The sequence below is a fragment of the Triturus cristatus genome, chromosome 4_1 (assembly GCF_964204655.1).
Source record: "Triturus cristatus chromosome 4_1, aTriCri1.1, whole genome shotgun sequence".
NCBI lineage: Eukaryota > Metazoa > Chordata > Amphibia > Caudata > Salamandridae > Triturus > Triturus cristatus.
In genome coordinates this window covers 553,488,574-553,507,859 of record NC_140585.1, presented here as the reverse complement: position 1 = coordinate 553,507,859, position 19,286 = coordinate 553,488,574, and positions in this window count along the sequence as shown.

Genomic DNA, 19,286 nt, shown 5'->3' with positions numbered 1-19,286 from the left:
TGACACAAAATGTTGAAGAGTGCCGAGGTAAATTTGGTTTGTTAATGTTCAAGGGGAGACAGGTGCACTGCAAGTTGAGGGGGGTTGGTAGTTTTGAACCCACCCAGCAGGGTAACAAGGAGGGGGGAGTTACACAGTTGGGGGTTTTGCTACTGCTACCATGGTGATGGGACTGTTTTCAGTTTTTAGGTATCGGCCTGACGTAAGCAGCGCATGCGCTTCTCTCGTCTTGCGAGGCTTCTTGGAATCGATACGATTCCAGAAGCCTCATCCCAGCTCCGCCTTCAGTTTTGATTCGTGCTCGTCGTTTAGCGTCACAAATTATGCCGAAAGCAGTGCAATGATTGCATGCAAGGCATGTCAATCGCTTCTTGTTGCCACCCTGTCTCCTTTCAGCCACGCCCAGCGGGATAGGATCTCTTACCGCGGCGTGACACAGTAGGTATATCATTAGCTTGCCGCACTTTTTTTTGTATGCTTGTTTATTCTCTGCCGCCATGACGGTAAGCGTATGTCTCTCATAATTATTTCTTTTGTTCATTGCACTGAGCGATGCACTTCTGTGTCGTCGTCCCCACTTCTGTGTCATCGTCCCCACCGTCATCTCCCATACTGCCACCCAGCCTCGGTGTACACCACAAGCACCGCAGCTGCTGAGCGTACCGTGCAGACTTGGCCCGCCATACACCCAGCTCTGGCTCTCACATCCTTGGATCCACAAACAGTTCGCCAGCCAGTATTGTGCATATGGCCTACTAGGAAACTTGTTTGGAGGGCGAGGAAGGTTTTCACGGCGGGTCATCTCATTGAGGTATGTGCGTGGTATTTTGCAATCAGTAGGTGTGGGAGTCAGCGTGAGCTGTGGGCAGCAGTGCAGGGGGGCGGCAGATGGAGAGAAGCTCGCGCCAGTCCTGGCCTGTGTCAGTGTCACTCGCCACCATCGCATAGCAGCCTGGGCTGAAGGAGTCGCATTCTCTGGTAAGTACCCGCTTTGTTACAGAGAATACTCATCTGTATTTTTTCGCTGAAAATAAGTGTTAATACAGCGAATTTCTGTTTGCCAACTTATCCTGCGTGAGTGTCGTGCTGGGAATGTGTCGTGATATGCAGTGGATTCATACATCTCAGTGACATCTGTAATTCCACAATATGCTTCTGGCCAAAGAAATAAACATGAGCCGCAATGAAAATAAAAACGAGAATAGACCGATAAAGAACATTTTAAGATGCACTTTCTATTTTAAGGTGTACTCTCCGTTGGATAACAAAGATTCCACTTGTTATGGAGTCTGCAGTTCCAAGCACGGGGCGTCCCACATCACACACGGATAGTGTGCACTGTGCACTCGATTCTGCTGGTAATGAGCACCTGATCGATAAGGCATCAATCCGTGCATATCGATCATATGGGAAGAGCTCGTGGGCGGGGTCAGGAGTCCGAGGCGGGGTCAGAGCATCCTTTATGGTATGGGTCCTGTGAGCATCATCTGCCTGTCACACAACCCTTCACTCTGACCGTCATACAACCAGTCACTATGTCAGTCACACAACCCTTCACTCTGTCCATCACACAAACCGTCATTCTTCCGTCACACAAACTGTCACTGTCACAGAACTCTTCCCTCTGTCGATCACAAAACTCGTCACTCCATCCATCACAGAACCCTCCCCTCTTTCCATCACGGGATCCCACTCCTACCCAATCCCCGCTCGTGTCAGCAGTTCATGCACCAGGCAGACCCCGTGGACAGCTGTTGCCAGAGTTAAAGCGCCTCTTCTTCTGACACTGCGTTTGTTTCTTGGCGCTATACTACTTCCATGTGGGCTTCCACTCTAGCTGCCTGTTTCCTGCAGTATGAATGAGATGTAACCTCTTGCCCCTGTACCCCTTCTGTGGTGTGGTGTGGGGGTGAATCTCCCTCATCGATGTGGGTGTGAGATGTAAACTCTTGTCCCTGTACCCCTTCCGTGGTGCGGTGTGGGGTGAATCTCCTTGTCCAGTGTGGGAGTGAGATGTAACCTCTTGCTCCCATACCCCTTCCGTGGTGCGGTGTGTGGGTGAAGCTCCCTGTCCGGTGAGGGTATGAGGTGTAACCTCTTGACCCTGTACCCTTTCATGGTGCTGTGTGGGGGTGAATCTCCCTCACCGGTGTGGGTGTGAGATGTAAAATCTTGTCCCTGTACCCCTTCCGTGGTGCGGTGTAGAGGTGAACCTCCCTGTCCAGTACGGGAGTGAGATGTAAACTCTTTCTCCTGTTCCGTGCAGCGCCCTGAAGCCAGCTATCTCTGGGTGCCACTTACTGCCACGCCTCTGTGCTAATGGCTCACTTGCTTCTTGTGAGCACGCACAAGGTCCCCTCTGTTCCTGAACTCTGCACTACACAGGGTCTGGCCTTTCGGCCCCGCCCCTTCCCTGGTTGGTAGTGTGTATTGTGTCTTATACACTTGGGCTGTGTACCTCGCAGTTAAGGGTATTGTGACCTGTGCTCGTGAGTGCAGGACGCCAATGTCCTGTATTTATATCGATAGTTTAGTGTAGCGGGTATGAGCCCTTGTGGGTATCTAGGCACTGGGCACAACTTAATCGAGATTTGCACAAAAGCACAAGACGATCATTGTAAAAACTCACGGAACACGTGTGAGAGGTTACAGTGAACTTCAAAAGGAATGGAAATTACTGACAAAGAACAAATCTTGCAAGGCCGTGGGCCGGAGAGATCTGAATCCCGGCTCTGATTATCGATGCACCAATGACCTTCGGAACACCATGTTCTTCACACTGCACACTACATCCTTGGTCCTCTGCTCGCAGTACACCCAGCTTAACGTCCAATGCCTTGCACCAGGATACACTGTGTCACACAGTCTGTGTGCCTTCCCACGTGCAGGTTTACGTCCCGTGCCTTGCACCAGAACACGCTGTGTGCTTCCCACGAGCAGCTTCACGTCCCGTGCACCAGGACACACTGTGTGCCCTCCCTCGTGCAGCTTTATGTCTTGCATGCACCAGAACACACAGTGTGCCTTCCAACGTGCAGCAGTATGTCCAGTGTGCACCAGAACACACTGTGTGCCTTCCCACCACCAGGACACGCTGTGTGCCTTCCCACGTGCAGCCTTACATCCCGTGACTTGCACCAGGACACACTGTGTGCCTTTCCACCACTAGAACACACCGTGTGCCTTCCCACATGCAGCTTTATGTCTCGTGACTTGCACCAGGAAACACTGTGTGCCCTTCCACCACCAGGACACACTGTGTGCCTTCCCACGTGTAGCTTTACGTCCCGTGCATCAGGACACACTGTGTGCCTTCCCACGTGCAGCTTTATGTCTCGCGTGCACCAGAACACAGTGTGCCTTCCCACGTGTAGCTTTATGTCTCACGTGCACCAGAACACACTGTGTGCCTTCCCACGTGCAGCTTTACATCCCGTGCACCAGAACACACCATGTGCCTTCCCACGTGCAGCTTTATGTCTCGCATGCACCAGAACACAGTGTGCCTTTCCACGTGCAGCTTTATGTCTCGCGTGCACCAGATCACACTGTGTGCCTTCCCATGTGCAGCTGTACGTCCCATGCCTTGCACCAGAACACACTGTGTGCCTTCCCACATGCAGCTTTACCTTCCGTGCCGTGCACCAGGACACACAGTGTGCCTTCCCACGTGCAGCTTTACGTCTTGTGACTTGCACCAGGACACAATGTGTGCCCTTCCACCACCAGGACACACTGTGTGCCTTCCCACATGCAGCTTTATGTCTCACGTGCACCAGCACACAGTGTGCCTTCCCACGTGCAGCTTTGTCTCGCGTGCACCAGAACACAGTGTGCCTTCCCACATGCAGCTTTACGTCCCATGTCTTGCACCAGAACACACTGTGTGCCTTCCCACGTGCAGCTTTACCTTCCGTGCCATGCACCAGGACACACTGTGTGCCTTCCCACATGCAGCTTTATCTCCCCGTGCACCAGGAAACACTGTGCCTTCCCACCACAAGGACACGCTGTGTGCCTTCCCACGTGCAGCTTTACGTCCCGTGACTTGCACCAGGACACACTGTGTGCCCTCCCAACACCAGGACACACTGTGTGCCTTCCCATGTGCAGCTTTACGTCCTGTGCATCAGGACACACTGTGTGCCTTCCCACGTGCAGCTTTATGTCTTGCGTGCACCAGAACACAGTGTGCCTTCCCACGTGCAGCTTTATGTCTCGTGTGCACCAGAACACACTGTGGGCCTTCCCACGTGCAGCTTTATGTCTCACGTGCACCAGAACACACTGTGTGCCTTTCCACGTGCAGCCCTACAGCCCGTGCCGTGCACCAGGACACACTGTGTGCCTTCCCACATGTAGCTTTATCTCCCTGTGCACCAGGACACACTGTGTGCCTTCCCACCACCAGGACACGCTGTGTGCCTTCCCACGTGCAGCTTTACGTCCCGTGACTTGCACCAGGACACACTGTGTGCCTTTCCACCACCAGGACATTTATGAGGGGTGGTAAACCAAGAGCAGGGTGTGCCGCGGTGGCGTTACACGTGAAAAGCCCTTGTCTCTTTAACCTTGTTCGGTTTTTTTCCTCGCAGAGGTTACCTTTTCCCAATGGTGCAAAATCGACATGACATCACTGTTCATCAGTTTCAGGGTTTTCCCTGGAAGCATTTGCATCAAATCAGCCCAGTCAAGCTTCAAGTTGAAATTGGCAGGCCAGAAACTGACAGGGCAGGGGCAGGGAAAGAGACAGCTAAAGTGCAGCCAGAAACCGACAGCAGCAGAGCGAAAGACAGACTGTCCCGGCTTTTTCACGGCGGTGGAAGGCCAGGCCTTTACCATAAATGCTTTCGGTCTCAGCAGTGCAGGGTGCAGTCAATGCCAGTATGTGCAGCAGCCCTCTCAGCGCTGAGACCAGAGCCAGTAAGACTCTGTGTCAATCTGATTGGATGATTGAAGGAGATGGGCGTGGGCAGTCACGTTAGATCATGTTGGCATATTTGGTACCCACCCTTGAACTTCCTTGTGCAAGAAGTAATGCAAAGGGTGAAATCGTTGTGAACTGGGCCCATCCTATCAATCCGCAAGTTTTTCTCCTTCCCTGTGATTCTCACAAGAGGCAAACAGTTTGCAATATTGCTCATTGAATTCTTATACCCATTTGCTTTGTACAGCTCAGGTTGTAAGTTTTCTGTAAATTACATGTTTTTTGTCAATGATGGAAATTCATATACAGGGAACAATCAATATAAGAATTAATCAAAAACAGAGGAAACCAGGCGTTTCACTCGTCTAGTTTTTCTCATGCCGACCGGACTTACCCCGGTTTACGCAAATTAAACAGATTAGTTCCCCGCTTGAATACAACTATTGGAAGTGTAGTTTACACCCACGAGAGTTTGCCCCCGGTCTGCCGGTACAAGTCATGTGCCTCGATGCACCATTTCATCTCCAGGATTAATATCGTTACAACCCCCCCTCCCCCTTCCTTTGGACTGGTTGATATTACCGCGCCCCGTGGGGTTCCATTCCCTTGGTCTTCCCATTTCAGAAGCACCTTCAATCACCGTAACCATTAGTCCTGATGATGACCTCAATGTAAAGAGGTTGAAACGTCGTCGACTCCACAACGCATTTACGGCTTTACCAGAGTCATACATAATTTGAATAACCTAGTTTTTTGTACTTGTAAATTTCTTGTAAATATTTGTGTATGATCTCTATGTTTTATTTGTCCTGTGCCGTCCCACGTTGTTCTTTAAACACTTATGTCACTGCGCCGTTGACTTATCACGTCACTCTCAGTGCACATATGGTTGTTATGGTTACTGTAATTTAATTGTATAATTTGTGCTTCTATTTTACAAATAACAACCTTTCATTCCTTCTTTTGGTCTCCCTGGTTTCCTCTGTTTTTGATTAATTCTTATATTGATTGTTCCCTGTATATGAATTTCCAGTTGAGACATTGTTCTTCTGTTATTGTACCTACCCGGTCTCAGCTGGGATAACGGGTTTACTCCTGTTCTTGTTTTCTTTTGTCAATGATGGAGCAGGTAGTGCAAAATTGTGTATACCTCCTCTATTCTTGCATGAAAATACTAATTATATAATCTATTACCTATAATATTATTAAACGAGTGTTGCATGTATACTGATCAACATTATAAAAACAAACTACACATGGGATTTGCTATTTGCATGGCTAAATAACTCTTATAACTAAAATCTGTACGCATATTAATAAATAGTATACGTGGTAATAGAATATTACATGCTTTATGTTGCTTTTGTAACGTTTGCACCTTCGTGGAGGATCGGAAAAGGTGAATATAATGGCTTTAAATGTCACTATATGCTAGATAAATACAAGCACATAGAGGGATTAGTAAGGAGTTAACATTAGAATCATCATTTCTATGATTTAATTATTCCTTTGTGTTTGTTTCACTTAAGTTGACATCGGGGCCTAATCCAAAATGGCCGCTGACATCGCACGCAGAAGTGGCCACCGTCTCGTGAGGCGCAGAGTCAACTGCGCATGTATGAACAGTATTGTGAACTTCTTAGCGACCTTTACTCATCATGTTCCTGGTCAAGGATAAGAATTTGGTGATCAGCCAAGATAAGGGAACAATCAACCTTACAGTAAATCGGAACAAGCCGATACAAGAGCGGACTAGTGCCCTCACCCCTCAAACTGTACTGAGAATCTGGGAATAAGAATCGGACGATCCCAACCAGCCAATCACCACTGTTCTTGTTCTAAAAATGTATCATATTAACCTGGTTTTTATTATAAAAGGTTAGTGCGATAGTGAGAAAAACGCTACCCTCTCTCTGAATTAACTGCGACGCCTTTTCTTGATGGTCCAGATGCTGCCCGACCGCTTGATGACTGCAAACTTTTTCCAAATCCACGGGCTATGATAGATGCTTGCATGATTTCTGGTCCTTTGATAAATTGAGGACTGTAACGTGCCGAGCAGAGGAGTTTGGTCTGCTTTATTCGAACAATTTGCAACAGACTCGGTTATGCAGAGCCAATGAATTAGAGGATCCCAAATAGCCAGATTAGGTAAATATGATGTTCTGCGATTTACTTGAATTGATCTAGGAATTCTAAACTTTGACGAGACAAATGCATTTATAAATAATTATGAAAATTTAGATAAACAAAAATAAGGACAATAATAAGGATTCCGATTCTTAAAATGTGTTTTTAGCTGGTTCTAAATCACCATCAACCAATCCAACTAATTGGTCCGCCGACCAAGTGGGTGGAGTGCCTTGATGTTTGAGAATAGGGATCTATAGGCGACGAATGCTAATGTATATTTTGTAAAGTAATTCTTCTCTCCCTATAGGTTATAAGGTGTTCCCCCCCACATGTCCAGCGCTTGAATTACTCATCCCTCCTGTGTGTGTAGACTCGTGAATGGTGACGTGTGTGAGTTGGTGTTATGGGCCCCACCAATGAATGCATGTATGAATGAGTGTGCGTGACAACGGGTCTGCAACGCAGGGAGGATATTGGTATATGTTGTTCCCCATTTTCCCAGTCTTGCGCTGGATCATCAACCAGAAAGCAGGAGCCTTTTCCCAGAAAAAATAATTAAATGTGAGCTAAAAAAAACATTCCCTTGAATAAGTTGCAGAATTTACCCCATTGTTTGATTTATGATATCCTGAAACTCCATGCTCAAAAATGCACATTTAGAACAATATGCTATCAGAGGAAATCTGCAACACTGTTTGATCGCGCACTTTGCGAATAATGTCGCTGTTGCGCTGTAGAAGTGAAGCATTAATCGAAAGTGTGCAATGGAAGCGAAAAGACCCAAGCAACTGGTACTTAACGTCTCTGGATTTCAGATGTCCCTTCCTCGTCACCGCGCTACAAACCCCCCTGCGCTGCCACCCTCCCCTGCAATAGGTCTCGCCTTTCATTAAGTTAAAGCTATTTGCTTTGCTATACAATACCATTAGCAAAGCAAATCGCTTTAACTTAATTAAAGGCGAGACCTATTGCATTTTCAATGCTTGTTTGCCATTATGCTTAGTTGCAGATCAACTGAAGTGTCCACTGCGGGGGAGGGAGGCACAGGAGTGGTCGCTTCTCACAATCTCCAACAGGTGACAGTGCGTAACTGAAACCGAGGGCGATCAAGAGAGATATGGTCTCCCAAGCAGACTCCACTAACCTGAATAAACCGCACCAATAGGGGCACAAAGGGAGCACCAGCCTTAGAATCATGTCCTGGAACGTAAATGGGTAAGGTAATCAAATTAAGCGGACAGCAGTTCTACAATACCTTCATAAACATGTCCCTGACATTTATTGCTCCAGGAAATACAGCTGAAGGGCAACAGGTACAAAGCGCTAGATAGGTATGAATACACACTCATTGCACAAGCAGTATTCACGGCGGGATCAAGGGGAGTGGGGATACTAGTTAGGGCCTCCTTCCTGCTAGTAGTGGAGAGGGTCTGGCATGATCCAATGGGGAGGTATTTGGCATTGTCAGAGACATGGGAGGGACTGGTCCTAAACATATATTCGATATATGTGCCGCCAACTCTACATACGGACACACTGCCAGCACTGGGCACCTACTGGTAGATCTGCCCTTTGGAATCCTCTTATTGGGGGGAGATATGAATGTGACCATGGAACCAGAGAGGGACAGGGAGTCAAAAGAGAATAGGAGATGGGGAACGGAGCTATTGAAGACCTTCATGGAGGCCATGGGCCTGATAAATCTATGGCGCCTGCATAACCCCTGGGCACGGCAATAGACATACTATTCGGCTGTACACTGCAGCTACTCCCAACTGGACCATATATTGATGCATGCAGACAGTGTGCGGCTGTTTCGAAATGCTACTCAGATAGCACGAGGTACATTGGACCACTTACAGGGTCCAACTAGAGCCAATGCAATGTTGCCCAGAATAGACCCTTGGGTCTTTAAAGATAGAGAGTTTGTAGACCAGATTAGAGAGAGGACGGAACAGTACTTTCAGGATAATGAGGGGTTGGTTGACTCGACATGTATCCTGTGGGAAGCATTTAATACTATGATATGAGGTCATGTGCAGGGACTATTAGGGGGCACAGGAAGGAACAATGACTTAAATATGAAACCCTGAAGCCGGAAGAGGCCAGACGGTAGGAATCTGATCCCCGATCACACACCACATCGGTCTCAAGCAGCAGGAAGTGAAAGAACTGGCAGAAAACGCAGTCCGGACTCTGGCGTTAGCGTCGCACAGGTGGCTGTGTGATCTGGGTGATAAAGCCAACAAAATAATAGCCTGGCTGGAGAAGAGGGATAGGGACCGGAGCTGGGTGGTGGAAATTCGAGACTCTGAGGGAAGGGTGCACACAACGGTGGAGGAGATGCCAAAGGTCTTTGCTGAATACTATGAGGAGCTCCATTCCTCCATACCTACTAGAACAGAGGATGACCGCCAAGAGTTACTCAAGGACGTCAGACTTCCTACTTCAACAAACAAAGATAGAGACAATTTGGAGCAGCACTTTACAATAGAAGAGATAACAGGGGCTATAAGCAACCTACAAGCGGGGAAAGCTATGGGTCCTAACGGCCTACCAGTGGAACTCTATAAGGGCACAGGTGATGTAGTGGCACAGCACATGCTAAACATGTTTTGAAAGGCGAAAAAAATGGGTCACCTGCCGGAATATCAACAACTAGCCACTATAGTAGTGGTACCTAAAGTGGGTGAAGCCCCTGAAGAGTGCAGTTCCTATCATCCTATCTCCTTGTTAAACATAGAGGCCAAAGTGTTAACTAAAGTCTTGGCAGATATGCTCAGAGGAGTTGTTACATCTTTGGTGCACCCGTACCAGTTGGGATTAATGCCCCATAGGAGTACTCGACTAAATCTGCGGCCCCTATATGGAGTAATGCACTTGACCAAGTCTAGAGGGGAGGAGGAAGCAGTACTATTATCATTGGACGCACGCATGGTGTTTCATAGTATCAAACGGCAGTATTTGTTTGCTGTATTGGATAGGTTTGTATTTGGCTCACGCTATGGTGCCTGGGTGAAGTTACTCTATACGAATCTCCTAGCCAGAGTGCGAGTGAATGGCTTGGTCTCCCGTCCCTTTGCCCTTCACAAAGGAACAAGACAGGGGTGTCCACTATCTCCTATGCTGTTCGTGCTAGCTTTGGAGCCCATAGCTGTCTGGATTAGAAGAGATCCATTAGTGACAGGTATAGCGGGTGAGTGCAACTGGGCGGAACGCATAATCTTATACGCGGACGATGTCTTGTTATACGCCACTAGGCCGTGCTTCACAATAAACAGGCTGCTGCAGATATTCCAATTGTTTGGCAGCTACTCAAGGTACCAAAAAAATTGGGATAGATCCCTCCTTTTTAGTCTTACTAATGAGACCTTACCCCTACCAACGAGGGAGATACCACTCCAAAACAGAGTTAAGTTTAGATACTTAAGTATCACTATTGCATGAACAGAGTCAGAATTCCTAGAGGACAACTTGATGCCTCAGATGGAATGCCTGAAAAGAGATGTGACACACTGTAAGAGCTTGCCGATTTCCTTGATGGGGAGAGAGGTGCTCTTCAAAATGATGACGTTACCGCACATGCTGTATGTACTACAGAATACCCGACAGGTTTTTTCGGGATGTGGATAGTGAACTGCGAAAGCTCCTGTGGGAGGAGGCGGGTTCTAGAATAGCACTAAACAAACTCCAGAGAAGTGTCTATGAGGGTGGCCTGGCAGTACAGGACATTAAAGAGTATTATTGGGCCTTCCAGATGGTAGCGATCAACGAATGGGTGTTTGCAAACAGAGATGAAACAGCACACAGGGTAGACCACGTAGTGATGGGGCAGAGGGGTTACCCTGCAGCACTATACCAGATAGGCGGGTATAAGCAGATGCCTCCACATACCCAAGCGGTGGTTCGAGCGTGGCGAGGAGCCACTAAATTCCTTGGAAGGAAGAATAGAACGACAGAGCGGACCCCATTGTTGGATAGTGACATGCTGCAGGAATTGGGGAACCTGAAGGGGTTGGGCAAGTGGGGATTACTAAGCATAGACCACTTGGGGAATGTATGGAGAGTATTGGCAATAATTTCATTTTAAGACCTACAGAAGGAATATCGGCTGGCTGACTCAGAATGCTACCGATACATGCAGCTAGGCCATGCAATCTACAGGCATATCCATGAAGGGGAACAGCTACCAGAATATGCCTCCTTAGAGGATAGATTATTAATGGATCCAATGAGCGACAAGGCCACATCCCTAATATATAGGAAAATAATGAATAATGCACTTGACCCTCTGGGGGCCCTGCGGGAGTCCTGGTAAGCAGATATTGGACTGTTAGATGACGATGATTGGGCAGAGGCGACCCAAAGCCCAAGGGAGGTGGTGATCCGGGCCAGATTTTGACTGGTACAGCTCCGTATCCTCCATAGGTCCTAGTCCTCCAGGGTGCCTATGCACAAGTTGGGATGTAGTCCTTCAAACCATTGCACCAGGGGTTGCCAGGAAGGAGTTACCTTCTTCCGTATCATTTGGGATGTCCTGACATACAGAAATACTGGGAGAGGGTGACAAGAATCATGTCTGAAGTGATAGGTCAGGCAATGCCACTGGAAGCTAGGTGGCACATACTATGTGTGCCAGGTGAAGAGACATGGCAGACATAACAGAGGTTTTGGCTAATAGTGGTGGCTTTGGTAGTTAAGACAAATATTGCCAGGGCCTGGGGGCGAGCCTCCCTCTGAGTGTTGAGCACTTGAAATCCGACTTGGATTGGTGTTGTGTCGCAGAAAGAGGGATTTACGAGAGTAGAGGCTCTCCTCGAAAATGGGGGAAGGTTGTGGGGTCGCTGTGTTTAGTATAGGAGACCGGGAAGGTGTGGGAGTGAACAGGTAGAGCTCTCTCCGGTGAAACGATCGTTGTAAATTGCCTGTCAAGCTGTTCAATAACCCTGTTGGATGTTGATTGAGCTAATTGTAAGCATTGAATTGCAATGTACTATGCTTACTACCACAAAGCCTGTTGTTATGACACTATATTCCATAACTGAAGAATGTTTAATAAAAAAGATTTTCAAAAACCTGAAGTGGAAAAAAAGTCCAAAAGAGATGGATGGGCTCTCGTTGTTTATGGTAAAGTTCAAAAAGAGGATGAGTCCTTTTGTCTATCTCCTCTACCTCCCCCACCTCCCCCCCAGATGCAGATACCAACCAGTCCCACCAGACCAACTCTGGCCCCACTTGCCAAACAGTGGCTCCTCCACTACTAGAGGAAAGCCTCACTGTCCAGCTGGCCAAAATGAGAACAAGCATTTGCAATGCAATAGGTCTCGCATTTATACAAGTTTGAGCTATTGGCATTGTAAATGACAATGCTTTTTATTTAAGTTTGGTTTTTTTAAAACATAAATAAAAGGCACTGTCATTTACAATGCCAGAAGCTCAAACTCGTATAAATGCGAGACCTGTTGCATTGCAAATGCTTGTTTTAACCGGATATAATGTTTTGAGTGTTGCAGGCTCGCTTTGGTATTGCATTAATGCGTATTGCAAAGTTTGTAGCAAACAAAACAATTTAGGTAATTTACTATGATTTCAGAGACCACGCTGGTAGACGGCACGCATCAGTTTTATAATTCTTTACAGATCTGCACTCTGCCTGTTTCCACTGCGGTTTAGAGTGTGTATTACTGGCTGTTATGGGAGCTTAGTAAGTAATTCAGTTTTGGAGCTGCGCGAGGCACTGTCTGCCCAAAGGTTGGGTGGTGGTGACTTGCGCAACCGAGAAAACATTATCTAGTCACAGTTTGACAAGGTATCACGTTTCTTCATGTGATCCTCCCAACTACAGCCCCCAGACTTCCCAAAGCCCGCCTCCGCCTTGGCCCGCCCATTACACAGATTGACTTTCCTGCTGTCCAATCAGAAATCCCGATGAAAGGACGGGCCTGAAAAAGTTGCGAGTTGGTGCCCTTCTGGCACTGCCAGTCCCCTCGCTTGTTTTGGGGGCTAGGGTGTTTTTCTGGTAAACGTACTTCTTGCATCTGCACTGCAGCCCTGTATTCGTGTGCATTATTTGCACAGCGCTGACGGAATGCGCCGCGACTCCCCCAAGGACGCAGGCACGCGAGGGGTAAGTAAACAAGGGAGTTGTGTGCCAGAGGGCACGGGGCTGCATTGCACACTCTGCCGTTGCGGGGGTTCCGACACTGTGCACCCCCCCACTTCCCCCCCATACACGGACTCCGGATGCTGTGTGCCGCAGAGCAGTGCAGTGCCAGTGTGCAGCGAGTGCAGTGAAGAGACCCGGTGCGTCTGTGGCAGTCTGAGGCTAAAGACACCCGCGAGGGGCTTTAGGGAGACTTAGGGCAGAGAACAAAGGGAGGGGGGAAATAACTTTCCAACGGAAGTATTTAGTTTAAATAAAAAACATGGTGCATGGATGGCTGCTTGTCTCATAAATGTTTGCAAATTTGCATCTAGATTAAGTGTTCAGTTCCAGTGCGGAAAATCGATGTTTGTCTAATGGGCTGCCAAAAAGAATGCGCTGCGTGTGTTTTCAAGGGTGTTTTGGATTGTGTTTGTGTATGGCAGTTATTACTACATATGTTACCCTTTCGTGGCGTTGTATTCCTTTTACTTGGCAGTACTCTCTTTGTAAACCTCGCAAGGATAATAGATCGCGTGGGCCCTGTCGAGTTTCATACCGACAGGTCTGTCGGGTTCCGCATAGATCTAATCAACAGCAAGCGCTTTGCGGTTGTCATGTAGCGCTTCACGTCAGTCCTTGATAGTGCTGGTGATGGTAATGATGTGGTTATTTTTGCCAATATAGCGCTTAATACTGGCGATCGAGTGTACTGATGTAATATTGCTAACTAATAGTCAAAACCTTCACTAGATGTTACCTGTGTAAGCACGCATAATTTTGTCAGATGACGCATGGGGAAGGGAAGTGCCTTGTCCAGTATCACATACCAGTGGTCACAGAGTGTGACCACACAGAGTGTATTCATTTTTGCATCTTTATATAGCGCTAATGCATACATGCCAACATTTCAGAAGAGCAAAGTAGGAGATTCTTAAAAAACAAGTATTTACAATGCAATAGGTGTCGCATTAGTTAAATGCAGAGCTATTGCTTTGCAAATGTAACAAGCTTTGGCAACGCGGCCGAAAGTGAAAGTGATCGCAATCGCGATTACGATCGCGTACAACGGAGGGCGCGCGTGCACGTTCACGTGCACTGTAGCTTTAGGCCACGGCAGCACTTTGAAAAAGCCTGTTTACAAAATGTCTCGGCCAGATCAGCGCAAGCGCTGAATCAGGCGAGACCTAAAAAGGATGGGGGACCCTCAGGCAACCCCACCACGACCCCCACCCCAAAGGCAGTCGCCGAGAGTCTGCACTTTGTCCTTAGCCCCACAGGTCGACCTGCACAGGCACCAGACAGCCTCTCTAGACGGTGTTTTCCCCACAGTACTACTCCCTTATGGAAGCCCTTCAAGGGTGTGGATGGGACCCCTACCTCACCTTCCATACAGCCCCAGCAGGATCAGACAAGCTTGACACGCTCGGTTGCACTCCATCTTAATACCAGCTCAGCACTACTACCGCCATGCTGGTCTCACACCCAGGGCCGGCCTTAGCCTGGCTCACCATCGTCACCGCCTCAGAAGGGGGTCCCCACCGCAGTCTGTAGAGCCGCAGTTACCCCGCCCCTCCCCCCCACTCGTTCGGCCGTCAGGGTGCAGGAACCTGCAGAGAATAGGATAAATGACCTGCAGGCCAGAAGGTGCCAGAGCTCCTCTACTAAGTGACTGCCACCATGTGTGCTTGAGTCGTGCACCACAAAGGTCACTATTGAACCCTTGGGGAAAAGAAGGATTTAACACTTATATTGCTTGGTTGTTAATAACCCTAATAGAGTGGGCCACTCAGAGTATGCTGGGAGGAAGACACTGGCCCTCTAGACGATCACTTATCGATTATGGCGATAATGTCACCTAGAAATCTCGCCATTTTGGTACACCTGTGCCGGATACAATTCAAATGCCTACATTATATATTGACAGTATTGTAGGCCACTACCCCTACACACAATGGAGAAATACACAACTGTACAATGTCAGACATGCAGTGCAGACCCTCTGAATTTGTTACCATGTAGTAGGGGCTTGTACATAAAAAATACTGGATTAATATAAAAGAGATACTCATTCAGGTCAAAGTTGTTCAAAGAACTTCACAATCTCTAACCTGTACTTGGAGAGTTTGCGATATATATGGGTCTCTCATTGTCTGGGCTATTTGTTCTAACAGATCTGATTTTATTCCTTAGTGTATTTTCAGTGCTTCAGGTGGTTGTGCAGGGTGAATATAGTTGGCACTTATAAACTTTTAAGAGATTCAGAACTGAAATTACATATCAATCCACTGTAGTCAAGGCTGTGATATTGATTATTGGTGTAAATGACTCAAACAAATGTTAAAAGGTTAACTGTCCTGAGATACACTCATGTAACAAACTTGGGAATAACAGAAGTGGAGTTGTACGGTTCACACTTTCTCAGTAAAACTGTGCCTTCTTGGATAACATATACATCAAAACTGTGCGAGACGGAGTCCATGCACACCAACAGGATATGTTGGCCTTAGTCCTGGCTAGCTCAAAGTGCACCATTTGTACCCCTAATATGGCATGATAACAGGAGGTATGCACAGCCTTCGAACATGACAACCCTGACTGCCCAAGAAATCACTTGGAAACTCATGCATGCCCTAAGTTAGACACAAGAAATAGTCGAATAGGCATTTCAACATTTATTGAAGCAATACAATTCTTGTGTAAAGATTTGTTGCAATAATCAATAGAAGGAAACAAAACAGAGTAATTAGCATCACAAAAATAATAACGAAAATGAACAATTTAGCCATTGTGCTGTTACATAGATTACATGCTTCCATATAAGTACAATTAAATTTGTGTTCCTACCTAACACTCCCTATACTAGGGTGGTTGAATCTGCCAGAATCCCTGAAGGGTGTTCTAACTCCCCAGTTATCAGTGGGAAGATTTAATTGGGGAGCCAGTCGTGGTGTAGAGCTGGGCACCATCCTTCTCAGGAAGTAAACAGGATTCAGCTGGGGCTGGAAATCCGGCGTGGGCATCCTCAACAAAGTCAGCAAAATGCTCCTCTAACTAAACAAAGGAGTGATGTTGTTTATATAATAAACTTCACCCATGTTGCCATGCCAAAGTTCCAGTCAGGTTGTCAGTCTTGATTCTATCCTGACAAGGCTGTTGTTGAGAAAACAATAAACATACAAATTTTGCGCAGCGAACTTTAGTTTTAGTACAGAATGTTCAAGGCTCTGTTCATATGCTTATGAAGAAATTTAAATGTAAGCACAAGTAATTTCAGAGAATATTATTGATATAGGCACGTAAGCAGATGTGTGTCAAATGTCAACGTTTAAGAAAGAAATCAACTTTAAAACGTGAACATGTAAAATAGTGGTGTATTTGCCTGGGACTAATGTCACATAACACCCACTACTTCTACGTAAGGTGACTAAAACGATTCCTAAAACTATGCGAATATATAAATTCAATATAAAACCTAAAATCATAAAAGCACTGTGCTTCTTTAATAATTTTAATAATAGAAGCATCAAGAAAGCCTAACTATCTTAAAAACATAACAAAAAAGGATAAGTAAAAAGACCATTCTAAAAGCACTTTAGCAAATAAAAACTTAGTCAAATTTTGAAAATCTTCACTGCTCAAAACCGTCAGATTGTTTAAATGTCCTGAGGAATAGACAAAGCATTGCTGTTCCCTGCTTCCACAGACAATTGTTCTGTCGGCACCCCTCTCAGCAGCTCCAGGGAACAAACTTGTTCAAATCCAACACCTTCAGCAGCTGCTGAAGGAGTGACGACCAATAGTGCATTTGCAGAGGACGAGCCAGGATCCAAGTCACCAGGAGCTGAAGCATCCCAGGAAGGCTCATGACGTGTTTTGAAGCAACAGCAATCGTGCAGGGCATCTGTATAAGTGAATCTTTAGGGGACCCATCAGCAGTGCCATGTCCGTAGATTGAACTGGTTGCATCCCCATGCATACATCCTGGGCACACTCAAACGTTCACAGCAGACAGCGGAATAGGGGCTGCACGTAGTGTAGCCAGACAGGCCGAAAGGATAAGAACTAGTAGACTTTTAGTTCTTGAAGCAAGGGTGCGCCAAAGAACTGCATTATTCTCTCACAACACATTAGTACATGTGGTAGTGCCATCCCAATCTGGCCATGTGGTGGAACATCCATTGCAGAGAACATAGAATACAATCAATGTCTCAACAGTTAGGAATAGGGCAAGCAGTAATCCTCCTAAAATGCTACCCAGCACAAAGTGTATGAAAGATGGAATAACTTCTGAAGACCATCTGGAAGGTACAAACCAACACTGCGCCAAATGTTTTAAAAAAAAAAAGCACTATCATTGCATTGTTCAATCAATCAATCAGTGACACTTATAAAGCGCGCTACATACCCGTAGGGTCTCAAGGCGCTGGGGGGGGGGGGGGGTGCCGCTACTGCTCGAACAGCCAGGTCTTGAGCTTCTTCCTGAAGGAGAGGTGGTCTTGGGTCAGGCGCAGGTCGGTCGGGAGGGAGTTCCAGGTCTTGGCGGCCAGGTAGGAGAAGGACCTTCCTCCTGTAGTCGCTCTTCGGATGCGGGGGACGGCGGCGAGGGCGTGGTTGGCTGATCGGAGGTGGCGTTTGGGAGCGTAGAAGTTGACTCGGCTGTTGAGGTAGCTCGGGCCTTGGTCGTGTAGGGCTTTGTGTGCGTGGGTGAGGAGGCGGAAGGTAATTCTTTTGTTGACGGGGAGCCAGTGAAGGTCTCTCAGATGTCCGGAGATGTGGCTGGTTCGTGGGATGTCGAGGATGAGTCTGGCTGAGGCGTTCTGGATCCGCTGGAGTCTCTTCTGGAGCTTGGCGGTGGTACCGGCGTAGAGGGCGTTGCCGTAGTCCAGTCGGCTGGTGACGAGGGCCTGGGTGACGGTCTTCCTGGTCTCGGTGGGGATCCACCAGAAGATCTTCCGTAGCATGCGTAGGATGTTGAAGCACGCCGAGGAGACGTTGTTGACTTGCCTGGTCATGGAGAGGGAGGAGTCCAGGATGAAGCCCAGGTTGCGTGCATGGTCTGTCGGTTTGGGTGCGGTGCCCAGGGCGGGAGGCCACCAGGAGTCGTCCCAGGCGGAGGGTGAGGAGCCCAGGATGAGGACCTCCGTCTTGTCCGAGTTCAGTTTCAGGCGGCTGGTCGTCATCCACTCGGCTACGTCTTTCATCCCTTCGTGCAGGTTGGCTCTGGCGGCGGCGGGGTCGTTGGTCAGGGAGAGGATCAGCTGGGTGTCGTCGGCGTAGGAGATTATGCTGAGGTTGTGTTTGCGTACGATGGCCGCGAGGGGGCTCATGTAGACGTTGAAGAGGGTGGGGCTCAGAGATGATCCTTGAGGGACGCCGCAGATGACTTCGGAGGCCTCTGCCTTGTACGGTGGTAGGCGGACTCTCTGTGTTCTTCCGTCGAGGAAGGAGATGATCCATTCCAGCGCCTTGTCCTGGATTCCGATGTTGCTGAGGCGCCGTACTAGGGTGCGGTGGCAGACCGTGTCGAATGCCGCGGAGAGGTCGAGGAGGATGAGGGCCGCTGTTTCTCCATTGTCCATCAGGGCTCGGATGTCATCGGTGGCGGCGATGAGGGCGGTCTCGGTGCTGTGATTGGCTCGGAAGCCGGACTGTGAGGGGTCGAGGGATCCGTTCGTCTCGAGGAAGGCGGCCATCTGCTTGTTGACGATCTTCTCGATGACTTTGGCTGGAAACGGGAGGAGCGAGATGGGGCGGTAGTTCTTGAGGTCGGTGGGGTCCGCTGTTGGTTTCTTGAGTAGAGCGCTGAGTTCGGCGTGTTTCCAGCTCTCAGGGAAGATGGTGGTGTCGAAGGATGTGTTGATGATGTCTCGCAAGTGGGGTGCGATGACAGCGTCGGCCTTGTTGAAGACGTGGTGAGGGCAGGGGTCGGTCGGTGATCCGGAGTGGATGGAGTTCATCGTGCGGATGGTGTCTTCGGTGCTGATCGGGGTCCAGGCGTGGAGGGTGGTGGTGGGGGGTGGTTGTTCGGTCATGGTGTGCGTTGGTTGGTTGTTGAAGCTGTTGTGTATGTCCGCGATCTTG